The following is a 19179-nucleotide window of genomic DNA, read 5'->3' on the forward strand; positions in this document are numbered from 1 at the left end:
TGTGCCTTTTGTAATTAATTCCGATGCGATTTCTGTGTTTCATCGTCAATGTGAACGTCCAAGGAATACATTGAAATTGCAGTGGTGTATCGGAAACTAATACTGGTCTCACAGGAAAGGATCAATGCACAGACTATAAGGAGTCTCACTCTTCTTGCACTTACGGCGGTATTGAGCCTTTTTTGTTTCATTCCGATCTAATTTCAGTGTTTCATCGTCAATGTGTATTTCCAAGGAATACATTGAACCTGCAGTGGTGTATCGCAAACTAATACTGGTCTCACAGGGAGTGCTCAAAACACCGACTGTAAGAAGAGTCTCTATTCTTGTACTTATGGAGGCATTGTGCCTTTTGTATTTAATTCCGATGCGATTTCTGTGTTTCATCGTCAATGTGAAGGTCCAAGGAATACATTGAATTGCAGTGGTGTATCGGGAACTAATACTGGTCTCACAGGAAAGGATCAATGCACAGGCTCTAAGAACTCTCACTCTTCTTGCACTTTAGGCGGCATTGAGCATTTTTTATTTAATTCCGATATAATTTCAGTGTTTCATCGTCAATGTGTATGTCCAAGGAATACATTGAACCTGCAGTGGTGTATCGCAAAGTAATACTGGTCTCACAGGGAGTGCTCAAAACTCCGACTGTAAGAAGAGTCTCTATTCTTGTACTTATGGAGGCATTGTGCCTTTTGTATTTAATTCCGATGCGATTTCTGTGTTTCATCATCAATGTGAAGGTCCAAGGAATGCATTGAACCTGCAGTGGTGTATCGGAAAATAATACTGGTCTCACAGGAAAGGATCAAAGCACAGACTATAAGAAGTCCCACTCTTCTTGCACTTAAGGCGGCATTGAGCCTTTTTTATTTAATTCCGATCTAATTTCAGTGTTTCATCGTCAATGTGTATGTCCAAGGAATACATTGAACCTGCAGTGGTAAATCGCAAACTAATACTGGTCTCACAGGAAGTACTCAAAACACCGACTGTAAGAAGAGTCTCTATTCCTGTACTTATGGAGGCATTGTGCCTTTTGTATTAAATTCCGATGCGGTTTCTGTGTCTCATAGTCAATGTGAACGTCCAAGGAAAACATTGATCCTGCAGTGGTGTATCGGAAACTAATACTGGTCTCACAGGAAAGGATCAAAGCACAGACTCTAAGAAGTCTCACTCTTCTTGCACATAAGGCGGCATTGAGCCTTTTTTATTTAATTCCGATCTAATTTCAGTGTTTCATCGTCAATGTGTATGTCCAAGGAATACATTGAACCTGCAGTGGTGTATCACAAACTAATACTGGTCTCACAGGGAGTGCTCAAAACTCCGACTGTAAGAAGAGTCTCTATTCTTGTACTTATGGAGGCATTGTGCCTTTTGTATTTAATTCCGATGCGATTTCTGTGTTTCATCGTCAATGTGAAGGTCCAAGGGATACATTGCACCTGCAGTGGTGTATACGATTCTAATACTGGTCTCACAGGAAAGCATCAAAGCACAGACTCTAAGAAGTGTCATTCTTCTTGCACTTAAGGCGGCATTGAGCCTTTTTTATTTATTTCTGATCTAATTTCAGTGTTTCATCGTCAATGTGTATGTCCAAGGAATACATTGAACCTGCAATGGTGTATCGCAAACTAGTACTGGTCTCACAGGGAGTGCTCAAAACACCGACTGTAAGAAGAGTCTCTATTCTTGTACTTATGGAGGCATTGTGCCTTTTGTATTTAATTCCGATGCGATTTCTGTGTTTCATCGGCAATGTGAAGGTCCAAGGAACACATTGAAATTGCAGTGGTGTATCGGAAACTAATACTGGTCTCACAGGAAAGGATCAAAGCACAGACTATAAGAAGTCTCACTCTTCTTGCACTTAAGTCGGCTTGTGCCTTTTGCATTTAATTCCGATGCGATTTCTGTGTTTCATCGTCAATGTGAAGGTCCAAGGAATACATTGTAATTGCAGTGGTGTATCGGAAACTAATACTGGTCTCACAGGAAAGGATCAAAGCACAGACTATAAGAAGTCTCACCCTTCTTGCACTTAAGGCGGCATTGAGCCTTTTTTATTTAATTCCGATCTAATTTCAGTGTTTCATCGTCAATGTGTATGTCCAAGGAATACATTGAACCTGCAGTGGTGTATCGCAAACTAATACTGGTCTCAAAGGGAGTGCTCAAAACACCGACTGTAAGAAGAGTCTCTATTCTTGTACTTATGGAGGCATTGTGCCTTTTGTATTTAATTCCGATGTGATTTCTGTGTTTCATCGTCAATGTGAAGGTCCAATGAATACATTGTAACTGCAGTGGTCTATCGGAAACTAATACTGGTCTCACAGGAAAGGATCAAAGCACAGACTATAAGAAGTCTCACCCTTCTTGCACTTAATGCGGCATTGAGGCTTTTTTATTTAATTCTGATCTAATTTTAGTGTTTCATCGTCAATGTGTATGTCCAAGGAATACATTGAACCAGCAGTGGTGTATCGCAAACTAATACTGGTCTCACAGGGAGTGCTCAAAACACCGACTTTAAGAAGAGTCTCTATTCTGGTACTTATGGAGGCATTGTGCCTTTTGTATTAAATTCCGATGCGATTTCTGTGTTTCATAGTCAATGTGAAGGTCCAAGGAAAACATTGATCCTGCAGTGGTGTATCGGAAACTAATACTGGTCTCACAGGAAAGGATCAAAGCACAGACTCTAAGAAGTCTCACTCTTCTTGCACTTAAGGCGGCATTGAGCCTTTTTTATTTATTTCCGATCTAATTTCAGTGTTTCATCGTCAATGTGTATGTCCAAGGAATACATTGAACCTGCAGTGGTGTATCGCAAACTAATACTGGTCTCACAGGGAGTGCTCAAAACTCCGACTGTAAGAAGAGTCTCTATTCTTGTACTTATGGAGGCATTGTGCCCTTTGTATTTAATTCCGATGCGATTTCTGTGTTTCATTGTCAATGTGAAGGTCCAAGGGATACATTGCACCTGCAGTGGTGTATACGAAACTAATACTGGTCTCACAGGAAAGCATCAAAGCACAGACTCTAAGAAGTGTCACTCTTCTTGCACTTAAGGCGGCATTGAGCCTTTTTTATATAATTCCGATCTAATTTCAGAGTTTCATCGTCAATGTGTATGTCCAAGGAATACATTGAACCTGCATTGGTGTATCGCAAACTAATACTGGTCTCACAGGGAGTGCTCAAAACACCGACTGTAAGAAGAGTCTCTATTCTTGTACTTATGGAGGCATTGTGCCTTTTGTATTTAATTCCGATGCGATTTCTGTGTCTCATCGTCAATGTGAAGGTCCAAGGAATACATTGTAATTGCAGTGGTGTATCGGAAACTAATACTGGTCTCACAGGGAGTGCTCAAAACACCGGCTGTAAGAAGAGTCTCTATTCTTGTACTTATGGAGGCATTGTGCCTTTTGTATTTAATTCCGATGCGATTTCTGTGTTTCATCGTCAATGTGAAGGTCCAAGGAATACATTGAACCTGCAGTGGTGTATCGGAAACTAATACTGGTCTCACAGGAAATGATCAAAACACAGACTCTAAGAAGTCTCTCTCTTCTTGCACTTTAGGCGGCATTGAGCCTTTTTTATATAATTCCGATCTAATTTCAGAGTTTCATCGTCAATGTGTATGTCCAAGGAATACATTGAACCTGCAGTGGTGTATCGGAAACTAATACTGGTCTCACAGGGAGTGCTCAAAACACCGACTGTAAGAAGAGTCTCTATTCTTGTACTTATGGAGGCATTGTGCCTTTTGTATTTAATTCCGATGCGATTTCTGTGTTTCATCGTCAATGTGAAGGTCCAAGGAATACATTGTAATTGCAGTGGTGTATCGGAAACTAATACTGGTCTCACAGGAAATGATCAAAGCACAGACTATAAGAAGTCTCACCCTTCTTGCACTTAAGACGGCATTGAGGCTTTTTTATTTAATTCAGATCTAATTTCAGTATTTCATTGTCAATGTGTATGTCCAAGGAATACATTGAACCAGCAGTGGTGTATCGCAAACTAATACTGGTCTCACAGGGAGTGCTCAAAACACCGGCTGTAAGAAGAGTCTCAATTCTTGTACGTATGGAGGCATTGTGCCTTTTGTATTTAATTCCGATGCGATTTCTGTGTTTCATCGTCAATGTAAAGGTCCAAGGAATACATTGAACCTGCAGTGGTGTATCGGAAACTAATACTGGTCTCACAGGAAACGATCAAAGCACAGACTCTAAAAAGTCTCTCTCTTCTTGCACTTAAGGCGGCATTGAGCCTTTTTTATATAATTCCGATCTAATTTCAGAGTTTCATCGTCAATGTGTATGTCCAAGGAATACATTGAACCTGCAGTGGTGTATCGGAAACTAATACTGGTCTCACAGGGAGTGCTCAAAACACCGACTGTAAGAAGAGTCTCTACTCTTGTACGTATGGAGGCATTGTGCCTTTTGTATTTAATTCCGATGCGATTTCTGTGTTTCATCGGCAATGTGAAGGTCCAAGGAACACATTGAAATTGCAGTGGTGTATCGGAAACTAATACTGGTCTCACAGGAAAGGATCAAAGCACAGACTATAAGAAGTCTCACTCTTCTTGCACTTAAGTCGGCTTGTGCCTTTTGTATTTAATTCCGATGCAATTTCTGTGTTTCATCGGCAATGTGAAGGTCCAAGGAATACATTGTAATTGCAGTGGTGTATCGGAAACTAATACTGGTCTCACAGGAACGGATCAAAGCACAGACTATAAGAAGTCTCACCCTTCTTGCACTTAAGGCGGCATTGAGCCTTTTTTATTTAATTTCGATCTAATTTCAGTGTTTCATCGTCAATGTGTATGTCCAAGGAATACATTGAACCTGCAGTGGTGTATCGCAACCTAATACTGGTCTCACAGGGAGTGCTCAAAACACCGACTGTAAGAAGAGTCTCTATTCTTGTACTTATGGAGGCATTGTGCCTTTTGTATTTAATTCCGATGCGATTTCAGTGTTTCATCGTCAATGTGAAGGTCCAAGGAATACATTGTAATTGCAGTGGTGTATCGGAAACTAATACTGGTCTCACAGGAAAGGATCAAAGACAGACTATAAGAAGTCTCACCCTTCTTGCACTTAAGGCGGCATTGAGGCTTTTTTATTTAATTCCGATCTAATTTCAGTGTTTCATCGCCAATGTGTATGTCCAAGGAATACATTGAACCAGCAGTGGTGTATCGCAAACTAATACTGGTCTCACAGGGAGTGCTCAAAACACCGACTGTAAGAAGAGTCTCTATTCTTGTGCTTATGGAGGCATTGTGCCTTTTGTATTTAATTCCGATGCGATTTCTGTGTTTCATCGTCAATGTGAAGGTCCAAGGAATACATTGAACCTGCCGTGGTGTATCGGAAACTAATACTGGTCTCACAGGAAAGGATCAAAACACAGACTCTAAGAAGTCTCTCTCTTCTTGCACTTAAGGCGGCATTGAGACTTTTTTTATTTAATTCCGATCTAATTTCAGAGTTTCATCGTCAATGTGCATGTCCAAGGAATACATTGAACCTGCAGTGGTGTATCGCAGACTAATACTGGTCTCACAGGGAGTGCTCAAAACACCGACTGTAAGAAGAGTCTCTGTTCTTGTACTTATGGAGGCATTGTGCCTTTTGTATTTTATTCCGATGCGATTTCTGTGTTTCATCGTCAATGTGAAGGTCCAAGGAATACATTGTAATTGCAGTGGTGTATCGGAAACTAATACTGGTCTCACAGGAAAGGATCAAAGCACAGACTATAAGAAGTCTCACCCTTCTTGCACTTAAGACGGCATTGAGGCTTTTTTATTTAATTCCGATCTAATTTCAGTATTTCATTGTCAATGTGTATGTCCAAGGAATACATTGAACCAGCAGTGGTGTATCGCAAACTAATACTGGTCTCACAGGGAGTGCTCAAAACACCGGCTGTAAGAAGAGTCTCTATTCTTGTACTTATGGAGGCATTGTGCCTTTTGTATTTAATTCCGATGCGATTTCTGTGTTTCATCGTCAATGTGAAGGTCCAAGGAATACATTGAACCTGCAGTGGTGTATCGGAAACTAATACTGGTCTCACAGGAAATGATCAAAGCACAGACTCTAAGAAGTCTCTCTCTTCTTGCACTTAAGGCGGCATTGAGCCTTTTTTATATAATTCCGATCTAATTTCAGAGTTTCATCGTCAATGTGTATGTCCAAGGAATACATTGAACCTGCAGTGGTGTATCGGAAACTAATACTGGTCTCACAGGGAGTGCTCAAAACACCGACTGTAAGAAGAGTCTCTATTCTTGTATTTATGGAGGCATTGTGCCTTTTGTATTTAATTCCGATGCGATTTCTGTGTTTCATCGTCAATGTGAAGGTCCAAGGAATACATTGTAATTGCAGTGGTGTATCGGAAACTAATACTGGTCTCACAGGAAAGGATCAAAGCACAGACTCTAAGAAGTCTCTCTCTTCTTGCACTTAAGGCGGCATTGAGCCTTTTTTATATAATTCCGATATAATTTCAGAGTTTCATCGTCAATGTGTATGTCCAAGGAATACATTGAACCTGCAGTGGTGTATCGCAAACTAATACTGGTCTCACAGGGAGTGCTCAAAACACCGACTGTAAGAAGAGTCTCTATTCTTGTACTTATGGAGGCATTGTGCCTTTTGTATTTAATTCCGATGCGATTTCTGTGTTTCATCGTCAATGTGAAGGTCCAAGGAATACATTGTAATTGCAGTGGTGTAACGGAAACTAATACTGGTCTCTCAGGAAATGATCAAAGCACAGACTATAAGAAGTCTCACCCTTCTTGCACTTAAGACGGCATTGAGGCTTTTTTATTTAATTCCGATCTAATTTCAGTATTTCATTGTCAATGTGTATGTCCAAGGAATACATTGAACCAGCAGTGGTGTATCGCAAACTAATACTGGTCTCACAGGGAGTGCTCAAAACACCGGCTGTAAGAAGAGTCTCTATTCTTGTACGTATGGAGGCATTGTGCCTTCTGTATTTAATTCCGATGCGATTTCTGTGTTTCATCGTCAATGTGAAGGTCCAAGGAATACATTGAACCTGCAGTGGTGTATCGGAAACTAATACTGGTCTCACAGGAAATGATCAAAGCACAGACTCTAAAAAGTCTCTCTCTTCTTGCACTTAAGGCGGCATTGAGCCTTTTTTATATAATTCCGATCTAATTTCAGAGTTTCATCGTCAATGTGTATGTCCAAGGAATACATTGAACCTGCAGTGGTGTATCGGAAACTAATACTGGTCTCACAGGGAGTGCTCAAAACACCGACTGTAAGAAGAGTCTCTACTCTTGTACGTATGGAGGCATTGTGCCTTTTTATTTAATTCCGATGCGGTTTCTGTGTTTCATCGGCAATGTGAAGGTCCAAGGAACACATTGAAATTGCAGTGGTGTATCGGAAACTAATACTGGTCTCACAGGAAAGGATCAAAGCACAGACTATAAGAAGTCTCACTCTTCTTGCACTTAAGTCGGCTTGTGCCTTTTGTATTTAATTCCGATGCAATTTCTGTGTTTCATCGTCAATGTGAAGGTCCAAGGAATACATTGTAATTGCAGTGGTGTATCGGAAACTAATACTGGTCTCACAGGAAAGGATGAAAGCACAGACTATAAGAAGTCTCACCCTTCTTGCACTTAAGGCGGCATTGAGCCTTTTTTATTTAATTTCGATCTAATTTCAGTGTTTCATCGTCAATGTGTATGTCCAAGGAATACATTGAACCTGCAGTGGTGTATCGCAAACTAATACTGGTCTCACAGGGAGTGCTCAAAACACCGACTGTAAGAAGAGTCTCTATTCTTGTACTTATGGAGGCATTGTGCCTTTTGTATTTAATTCCGATGCGATTTCAGTGTTTCATCGTCAATGTGAAGGTCCAAGGAATACATTGTAATTGCAGTGGTGTATCGGAAACTAATACTGGTCTCACAGGAAAGGATCAAAGACAGACAATAAGAAGTCTCACCCTTCTTGCACTTAAGGCGGCATTGAGGCTTTTTTATTTAATTCCGATCTAATTTCAGTGTTTCATCGTCATTGTGTATGTCCAAGGAATACATTGAACCAGCAGTGGTGTATCGCAAACTAATACTGGTCTCACAGGGAGTGCTCAAAACACCGACTGTAAGAAGAGTCTCTATTCTTGTACTTATGGAGGCATTGTGCCTTTTGTATTTAATTCCGATGCGATTTCTGTGTTTCATCGTCAATGTGAAGGTCCAAGGAATACATTGAACCTGCCGTGGTGTATCGGAAACTAATACTGGTCTCACAGGAAAGGATCAAAACACAGACTCTAAGAAGTCTCTCTCTTCTTGCACTTAAGGCGGCATTGAGCCTTTTTTTATATAATTCCGATCTAATTTCAGAGTTTCATCGTCAATGTGCATGTCCAAGGAATACATTGAACCTGCAGTGGTGTATCGCAGACTAATACTGGTCTCACAGGGAGTGCTTAAAACACCGACTGTAAGAAGAGTCTCTATTCATGTACGTATGGAGGCATTGTGCCTTTTGTATTTAATTCCGATGCGATTTCTGTGTTTCATCGTCAATGTGATGATCCAAGGAATACACTGAAATTGCAGTGGTGTATCGGAAACTAATACTGGTCTCACAGGAAAAGATCAAAGCACAGACTATAAGAAGTCTCACCCTTCTTGCACTTAAGGCGGCATTGAGCCTTTTTTATTTAATTCCGATCTAATTTCAGTGTTTCATCGTCAATGCGTATGTCCAAGGAATATATCGAACCTGCAGTGGTGTATCGCAAACTAATACTGGTGTCACAGGGAGTGCTCAAAACACCGACTGTAAGAAGAGTCTCTATTCCTGTACTTATGGAGGCATTGTGCCTTATGTATTTAATTCCGATGCGATTTCTGTGTTTGATCGTCAATGTGAAGGTCCAAGGAAAACATAGAACCTTCAGTGGTGTATCGGAAACTAATACTGGTCTCACAGGAAAGGATCAAAGCACAGACTATAAGAAGTTCACTCTTCTTGCACTTAAGGCGGCATTGAGCCTTTTTTATTTAATTCCGATCTAATTTCAGTGTTTCATCGTCAATGTGTATGTCCAAGGAATACATTGAGCCTGCAGTGGTGTATCGCAAACTAATACTGGTCTCACAGGGAGTAATCAAAACACCGACTGTAAGAAGAGTCTCTATTCTTGTACTTATGGAGGCATTGTGCCTTTTGTATTTAATTCCGATGCGATTTCTGTGTCTCATAGTCAATGTGAAGGTCCAAGGAAAACATTGATCCTGCAGTGGTGTATCGGAAACTAATACTGGTCTCACAGGAAAGGATCAAAGCACAGACTCTAAGAAGTCTCACTCTTCTTGCACATAAGGCGGCATTGAGCCTTTTTTATTTAATTCCGATCTAATTTCAGTGTTTCATCGTCAATGTGTATGTCCAAGGAATACATTGAACCTGCAGTGGTGTATCGCAAACTAATACTGGTCTCACAGGGAGTGCTCAAAGCTCCGACTGTAAGAAGAGTCTCTATTCTTGTACTTATGGAGGCATTGTGCCTTTTGTATTTAATTCCGATGCGATTTCTGTGTTTCATCGTCAATGTGAAGGTCCAAGGGATACATTGCACCTGCAGTGGTGTATACGAATCTAATACTGGTCTCACAGGAAAGCATCAAAGCACAGACTCTAAGAAGTGTCACTCTTCTTGCACTTAAGGCGGCATTGAGCCTTTTTTATTTATTTCTGATCTAATTTCAGTGTTTCATCGTCAATGTGTATGTCCAAGGAATACATTGAACCTGCAATGGTGTATCGCAAACTAGTACTGGTCTCACAGGGAGTGCTCAAAACACCGACTGTAAGAAGAGTCTCTATTCTTGTACTTATGGAGGCATTGTGCCTTTTGTATTTAATTCCGATGCAATTTCTGTGTTTCATCGGCAATGTGAAGGTCCAAGGAACACATTGAAATTGCAGTGGTGTATCGGAAACTAATACTGGTCTCACAGGAAAGGATCAAAGCACAGACTATAAGAAGTCTCACTCTTCTTGCACTTAAGTCGGCTTGTGCCTTTTGCATTTAATTCCGATGCGATTTCTGTGTTTCATCGTCAATGTGAAGGTCCAAGGAATACATTGTAATTGCAGTGGTGTATCGGAAACTAATACTGGTCTCACAGGAAAGGATCAAAGCACAGACTATAAGAAGTCTCACCCTTCTTGCACTTAAGGCGGCATTGAGCCTTTTTTATTTAATTCCGATCTAATTTCAGTGTTTCATCGTCAATGTGTATGTCCAAGGAATACATTGAACCTGCAGTGGTGTATCGCAAACTAATACTGGTCTCAAAGGGAGTGCTCAAAACACCGACTGTAAGAAGAGTCTCTATTCTTGTACTTATGGAGGCATTGTGCCTTTTGTATTTAATTCCGATGTGATTTCTGTGTTTCATCGTCAATGTGAAGGTCCAAGGAATACATTGTAACTCAGTGGTGTATCGGAAACTAATACTGGTCTCACAGGAAAGGATCAAAGCACAGACTATAAGAAGTCTCACCCTTCTTGCACTTAATGCGGCATTGAGGCTTTTTTATTTAATTCTGATCTAATTTCAGTGTTTCATCGTCAATGTGTATGTCCAAGGAATACATTGAACCAGCAGTGGTGTATCGCAAACTAATACTGGTCTCACAGGGAGTGCTCAAAACACCGACTTTAAGAAGAGTCTCTATTCTTGTACTTATGGAGTCATTGTGCCTTTTGAATTTAATTCCGATGCGAATTCTGTGTTTCATCGTCAATGTGAAGGTCCAAGGAATACATTGAACCTGCAGTGGTGTATCGGAAACTAATACTGGTCTCACAGGAAAGGATCAAAGCACAGACTCTAAGAAGTCTCTCTCTTCTTGCACTTAAGGCGGCATTGAGCCTTTTTTATATAATTCCGATCTAATTTCAGAGTTTCATCGTCAATGTGGATGTCCAAGGAATACATTGAACCTGCAGTGGTGTATCGGAAACTAATACTGGTCTCACAGGGAGTGCTCAAAACACCGACTGTAAGAAGAGTCTCTACTCTTGTACGTATGGAGGCATTGTGCCTTTTGTATTTAATTCCGATGCGATTTCTGTGTTTCATCGGCAATGTGAAGGTCCAAGGAACACATTGAAATTGCAGTGGTGTAACGGAAACTAATACTGGTCTCACAGGAAAGGATGAAAGCACAGACTATAAGAAGTCTCACTCTTCTTGCACTTAAGTCGGCTTGTGCCTTTTGTATTTAATTCCGATGCGATTTCTTTGTTTCATCGTCAATTTGAAGGTCCAAGGAATGCATTGAACCTGCAGTGGTGTATCGGAAACTAATACTGGTCTCACACGAAAGGATCAAAGCACAGACTATAAGAAGTCTCACTCTTCTTGCACTTAAGGCGGCATTGAACCTTTTTTATTTAATTCCGATCTAATTTCAGTGTTTCATCGTCAATGTGTATGTCCAAGGAATACATTGAACCTGCAGTGGTAAATCGCAAACTAATACTGGTCTCACAGGAAGTACTCAAAGCACCGACTGTAAGAAGAGTCTCTATTCTGGTACTTATGGAGGCATTGTGCCTTTTGTATTAAATTCCGATGCGATTTCTGTGTTTCATAGTCAATGTGAAGGTCCAAGGAAAACATTGATCCTGCAGTGGTGTATCGGAAACTAATACTGGTCTCACAGGAAAGGATCAAAGCACAGACTCTAAGAAGTCTCACTCTTCTTGCACTTAAGGCGGCATTGAGCCTTTTTTATTTAATTCCGATCTAATTTCAGTGTTTCATCGTCAATGTGTATGTCCAAGGAATACATTGAACCTGCAGTGGTGTATCGCAAACTAATACTGGTCTCACAGGGAGTGCTCAAAACTCCGACTGTAAGAAGAGTCTCTATTCTTGTACTTATGGAGGCATTGTGCCCTTTGTATTTAATTCCGATGCGATTTCTGTGTTTCATTGTCAATGTGAAGGTCCAAGGGATACATTGCACCTGCAGTGGTGTATACGAAACTAATACTGGTCTCACAGGAAAGCATCAAAGCACAGACTCTAAGAAGTGTCACTCTTCTTGCACTTAAGGCGGCATTGAGCCTTTTTTATATAATTCCGATCTAATTTCAGAGTTTCATCGTCAATGTGTATGTCCAAGGAATACATTGAACCTGCATTGGTGTATCGCAAACTAATACTGGTCTCACAGGGAGTGCTCAAAACACCGACTGTAAGAAGAGTCTCTATTCTTGTACTTATGGAGGCATTGTGCCTTTTGTATTTAATTCCGATGCGATTTCTGTGTCTCATCGTCAATGTGAAGGTCCAAGGAATACATTGTAATTGCAGTGGTGTATCGGAAACTAATACTGGTCTCACAGGAAAGGATCAAAGCACAGACTATAAGAAGTCTCACCCTTCTTGCACTTAAGACGGCATTGAGGCTTTTTTATTTAATTCCGATCTAATTTCAGTATTTCATTGTCAATGTGTATGTCCAAGGAATACATTGAACCAGCAGTGGTGTATCGCAAACTAATACTGGTCTCACAGGGAGTGCTCAAAACACCGGCTGTAAGAAGAGTCTCTATTCTTGTACTTATGGAGGCATTGTGCCTTTTGTATTTAATTCCGATGCGATTTCTGTGTTTCATCGTCAATGTGAAGGTCCAAGGTATACATTGAACCTGCAGTGGTGTATCGGAAACTAATACTGGTCTCACAGGAAATGATCAAAGCACAGACTCTAAGAAGTCTCTCTCTTCTTGCACTTAAGGCGGCATTGAGCCTTTTTTATATAAATACGATCTAATTTCAGAGTTTCATCGTCAATGTGTATGTCCAAGGAATACATTGAACCTGCAGTGGTGTATCGGAAACTAATACTGGTCTCACAGGGAGTGCTCAAAACACCGACTGTAAGAAGAGTCTCTATTCTTGTACTTATGGAGCATTGTGCCTTTTGTATTTAATTCCGATGCGATTTCTGTGTTTCATCGTCAATGTGAAGGTCCAAGGAATACATTGTAATTGCAGTGGTGTATCGGAAACTAATACTGGTCTCACAGGAAAGGATCAAAGCACAGACTCTAAGAAGTCTCTCTCTTCTTGCACTTAAGGCGGCATTGAGCCTTTTTTATATAATTCCGATCTAATTTCAGAGTTTCATCGTCAATGTGTATGTCCAAGGAATACATTGAACCTGCAGTGGTGTATCGGAAACTAATACTGGTCTCACAGGGAGTGCTCAAAACACCGACTGTAAGAAGAGTCTCTACTCTTGTACGTATGGAGGCATTGTGCCTTTTGTATTTAATTCCGATGCGATTTCTGTGTTTCATCGGCAATGTGAAGGTCCAAGGAACACATTGAACCTGCAGTGGTGTATCGGAAACTAATACTGGTCTCACAGGAAAGGATCAAAGCACAGAATCTAAGAAGTCTCACTCTTCTTGCACTTAAGGTGGCATTGAGCCTTTTTTATTTAATTCCAATCTAATTTCAGTGTTTCATCGTCTGTGTGTATGTCCAAGGAATACATTGAACCTGCAGTGGTGTATCGCAAACTAATACTGGTCTCACAGGGAGTGCTCAAAATACCGACTGTAAGAAGAGTCTCTGTTCTTCTACTTATGGAGGCATTGTGCCTTTTGTATTTAATTCCGATGCGATTTCTGTGTTTCATCGTTAATGTGAAGGTCCAAGGAATACATTGTAATTGCAGTGGTGTATCGCAAACTAATACTGGTCTCACAGGGAGTGCTCAAAACACCGACTGTAAAAGAGTCTCTATTCTTGTACTTATGGAGGCATTGTGCCTTTTGTATTTAATTCAAATGGGATTTCTGTGTTTCATCGCCAATGTGAAGGTCCAAGGAATACATAGAATCTGCAGTGGTGTATCGGAAACTAATACTGGTCTCACAGGAAAGTATCAAAGGACAGACTATAAGAAGTCTCACTCTTCTTGCACTTAAGGTGGCATTGTGCCTTTTGTATTTAATTCAAATGGGATTTCTGTGTTTCATCGTCAGTGTGAAGGTCCAAGGAATACATTGAACCTCCAGTGGTGTATCGGAAACTAATACCGGTCTCACAGGAAAGGATCAAAGCACAGACTCTAAGAAGTCTTACTCTTCTTCCTCTTAAGGCGGCATTGAGCCTTTTTTGATTAATTCCGATCTAATTTCTGTGTTTCATCGTCAATGTGTATGTCCAAGTAATACATCGAACCTGCAGTGGTGTATCGCAAACTAATACTGGTCACACAGGGAGTGCTCAAAACACCGACTGTAAGAAGAGTCTCTATTCTTGTACTTATGGAGGCATTGTGCCTTTTGTATTTAATTCCGATGCGATTTCTGTGTTTCATCGTCAATGTGATGGTCCAAGGAATACATTGAAATTGCAGTGGTGTATCGGAAACTAATACTGGTCTCACAGGAAAGGATCAAAGCACAGACTATAAGAAGTCTCACTGTTCTTGCACATAAGTCGGCATTGTGCCCTTTGTATTTAATTCCGATGCGATTTCTGTGTTTCATCGTCAATGTGAAGGTCCAAGGTATACGTTGAAATTGCAGTGGTGTATCGGGAACTAATACTGGTCTCACAGGAAAGGACCAAAGCACAGACTCTAAGAAGTCTCACTCTTCTTCCACTTAAGGCGGCATTGAGCCATTTTTGTTTAATTCCGATCTAATTTCTGTGTTTCATCGTCAATGTGTATGTCCAAGTAATACATCGTACCTGCAGTGGTGTATCGCAAACTAATACTGGTCACACAGGGAGTGCTCAAAACACCGACTGTAAGAAGAGTCTATATTCTTGTACTTATGGAGGCATTGTGCCTTTTGTATTTAATTCCGATGCGATTTCTGTGTTTCATCGTCAATGTGATGGTCCAAGGAATACATTGAAATTGCAGTGGTGTATCGGAAACTAATACTGGTCTCACAGGAAAGGATCAAAGCACAGACTATAAGAAGTCTCACTGTTCTTGCACATAAGTCGGAATTGTGCCCTTTGTAATTAATTCCGATGCGATTTCTGTGTTTCATCGTCAATGTGAATGTCCAAGGTATACGTTGAAATTGCAGTGGTGTACCGGAAACTAATACTGGTCTCACAGGAAAGGATCAAAGCACAGACTATAAGAAGTCTCACCCTTCTTGCACTTAAAGCGGCATTGAGCCTTTTTTATTTAATTCCAATCTAATTTCAGTGTTTCATGGTCAATGTGTATGTCCAAGGAATACATTGAACCTGCAGTGGTGTATCGCAAACTAATACTGGTCACACAGGGAGTGCTCTAAACACCGACTGTATGAAGAGTCTCTATTCTTGTACTTATGGAGTCATTGTGCCTTTTGTATTTAATTCCGATGCGATTTCTGTGTTTCATCGTCAATGTGAAGGTCCAAGGAATACATAGAACCTGCAGTGGTGTATCGGAAACTAATACTGGTCTCGCAGGAAAGGATCAAAGCACAGACTATAAGAAGTCTCACTCTTCTTGCACTTAAGTCGGCATTGTGCCCTTGTATTTAATTCCGATACGATTTCTGTGTTTCATCGCCAATGTGAAGGTCCAAGGAATACATTGTAATTGCAGTGGTGTATCAAAAACTAATACTGGTCTCACAGGAAAGGATCAAAATACAGACTATAAGAGGTCTCACCGTTCTTGCACTTAAGGCGGCATTGAGCCTTTTTTATTTAATTCCGATCTAATTTCAGTGTTTCATCGTCAATGTGTATGTCCAAGGAATACATTGAACCTGCAGTGGTGTATCGCAAACTAATACTGGTCTCACAGGGTGTGCTCAAAACACCGACTGTAAGAAGAGTCTCTATTCTTGTACTTATGGAGGCATTCTGCCTTTTGTATTTAATTCCGATGCGATTTCTGTGTTTCATCGTCAATGTGATGGTCCAAGGAATACATTGAAATTGCAGTGGTGTATCGGAAACTAATACTGGTCTCACAGGAAAGGATCAAAGCACAGACTATAAGAAGTCTCACTCTTCTTGCACTTAAGTCGGCATTGTGCCTTTGTATTTAATTCCGATACGATTTCTGTGTTTCATCGCCAATGTGAAGGTCCAAGGAATACATTGTAATTACAGTGGTGTATCAAAAACTAATACTGGTCTCACAGGAAAGGATCAAAACACAGACTATAAGAAGTCTCACCCTTCTTGCACTTAAGGCGGCATTGAGCCTTTTTTATTTAATTACGATCTAATTTCAGTGTTTCATCGTCAATGTGTATGTCCAAGGAATACATTGAACCTGCAGTGGTGTATCGCAAACTAATACTGGTCTCACAGGGAGTGCTCAAAACACCGACTGTAAGAAGAGTCTCTATTCTTGTACTTATGGAGGCATTGTGCCTTTTGGATTTAATTCCGATGCGATTTCTGTGTTTTATCGTCAATGTGAAGGTCCAAGGAATGCATAGAACCTGCAGTGGTGTATCGGAAACTAATACTGGTCTCACAGGAAAGGATCAAAGCACAGACTATAAGAAGTCTCACTCTTCTTGCACTTAAGGCGGCATTGAGCCTTTTTTATTTAATACCGATCTAATTTCAGTGTTTCATCGTCAATGTGTATTTCCAAGGAATACATTGAACCTGCAGTGGTGTATCACAAACTAATACTGGTCTCACAGGGAGTGCTCAAAACACCGACTGTAAGAAGAGTCTCTATTCTTGTTCTTATGGAGGCATTGTGCCTTTTGTATTTAATTCCGATGCAATTTCTGTGATTCATCGTCAATGTGACGGTCCAAGGAATACATTGAAATTTCAATGGTGTATCGGAAACTAATACTGGTCTCACAGGACAGGAACAGGGCACAGACTATAAGAAGTCTCACTCTTCTTGCACTTAAGTCTGCATTGTGCCTTTTGTATTTAATTCCGATGCGATTTCTGTGTTAATCGTCAATTTGAAGGTCCAAGGAATACATTGAAATTGCAGTGGTGTATCGGAAACTAATACTGGTCTCACAGGAAAGGATCAAAGCACAGACTATAAGAAGTCTCACCCTTCTTGCACTTAAGGCGGCATTGAGCCTTTTTTATTTAATTCCGATCTAATTTCAGTGTTTCATCGTCAATGTGTATGTCCAAGGAATACATTGAACCTGCAGTGGTGTATCGCAAACTAATACTGGTCTCACAGGGAGTGCTCAAAACACCGACTGTAAGAAGAGTCTCAATTCTTGTACTTATGGAGGCATTGTGCATTTTGTATTTAATTCCGATGCGATTTCTGTGTTTCATCGTCTATGTGAAGGTCCAAGGAATACGTTGAACCTGCAGTGGTGTATCGGAAACTAATACTGGTCTCACAGGAAAGGATCAAAGCACAGACTCTAAGAAGTCTCACTCTTCTTGCACTTAAGGCGGCATTGAGCCTTTTTTATTTAATTCCGATCTAATTTCAGAGTTTCATCGTCAATGTGTATGTCCAAGGAATACATTGAACCTGCAGTGGTGTATCGCAATCTAATACAGGTCTCACAGGGAGTGCTCAAAACACTACCTGTAAGAAGAGTCTCTATTCTTGTACGTATGGAGGCATTGTGCCTTTTGTATTTAATTCCGATGCGATTTCTGTGTTACATCGTCAATGTGAAGGTCCAAGGAATAGATTGAAATTGCAGTGGTGTATCGGAAACTAATACTGGCCTCACAGGAAAGGATCAAAGCACAGACTATAAGAAGTCTCAATCTTCTTGCACTTAAGTCGGCATTGTGCCTTTTGTATTTAATTCCTATGCGATTTCTGTGTTTCATCGTCAATGTGGAGGTCCAAGGAATACACTGAAATAGCAGTGGTGTATCGGAAACTAATACTGGTCTCACAGGAAAGGATCAAAGCACAGACTATAAGAAGTCCCACCCATCTTGCACTTAAGGCGGAATTGAGCCTTTTTTATTTAATTTCGATCTAATTTCAGTGTTTCATCGTCAATGTAAATGTCCAAGGAATACATAGAACCTGCAGTGGTGTATCGGAAACTAATACTGGTCTCACAGGAAAGGATCAAGCACAGACTATAAGAAGTCTCACTCTTCTTGCATTTAAGGTGGCATTGTGCCTTTTGTATTTAATTCTGATGCGATTTCTGTGTTTCATCGTCAATGTGAAGGTCCAAGGAATACATTGAACCTGCAGTGGTGTATCGGAAACTAATACTGGTCTCACAGGAAAGGATCAAAGCACAGACTCTAAGAAGTCTCACTCTTCTTCCACTTAAGGCGGCATTGAGCCTTTTTTATTTAATTCCAATCTAATTTCTGTGTTTCATCGTCAATGTGTATGTCCAAGGAATACATTGAACCTGCAGTGGTGTATCGCAAACTAATACTGGTCTCACAGGGAGTGCTCAAAACACCGACTGTAAGAAGAGTCTCTATTCTTGTACTCATGGAGGCATTGTGCCTTTTGTATTTAATTCCGATGCGATTTCTGTGTTTCATCGGCAATGTGAAGGTCCAAGGAGCACATTGAAATTGCAGTGGTGTATCGGAAACTAATACTGGTCTCACAGGATAGGATCAAAGCACAGACTAAAAGAAGTCTCACTCTTCTTGCACATAAGTCGGCATTGTGCCTTTTGTATTTAATTCCGATGCGATTTCTGTGCTTCATCGTCAATGTGAAGGTCCAAGGAATACATTGAATTTGCAGTGGTGTATCTGAAACTAATACTGGTCTCACACGAAAGGATCAAAGCACACACTATTAGAAGTCTCATCCTTCTTGCACTTAAGGCGGCATTGAGCATTTTTTATTTAATTCCAATCTAATTTCAGTGTTTCATCGTCAATGTGTGTGTCCAAGGAATACCTTGAACCTGCAGTGGTGTATCGCAAACTAATACTGGTCTCACAGGGAGTGCTCAAAACACCGACTGTAAGAAGAGTCTCTATTCTTGTACTTATGGAGGCATTGTTCCTTTTGTATTTAATTCCGATGCGATTTCGGTGTTTCATCGCCAATGTGAAGGTCCAAGGAATACATTGTAATTGCAGTGGTGTATCGGAAACTAATA

Source organism: Schistocerca serialis, chromosome 6, assembly GCF_023864345.2.
Source record: "Schistocerca serialis cubense isolate TAMUIC-IGC-003099 chromosome 6, iqSchSeri2.2, whole genome shotgun sequence".
Taxonomy (NCBI): domain Eukaryota; kingdom Metazoa; phylum Arthropoda; class Insecta; order Orthoptera; family Acrididae; genus Schistocerca; species Schistocerca serialis.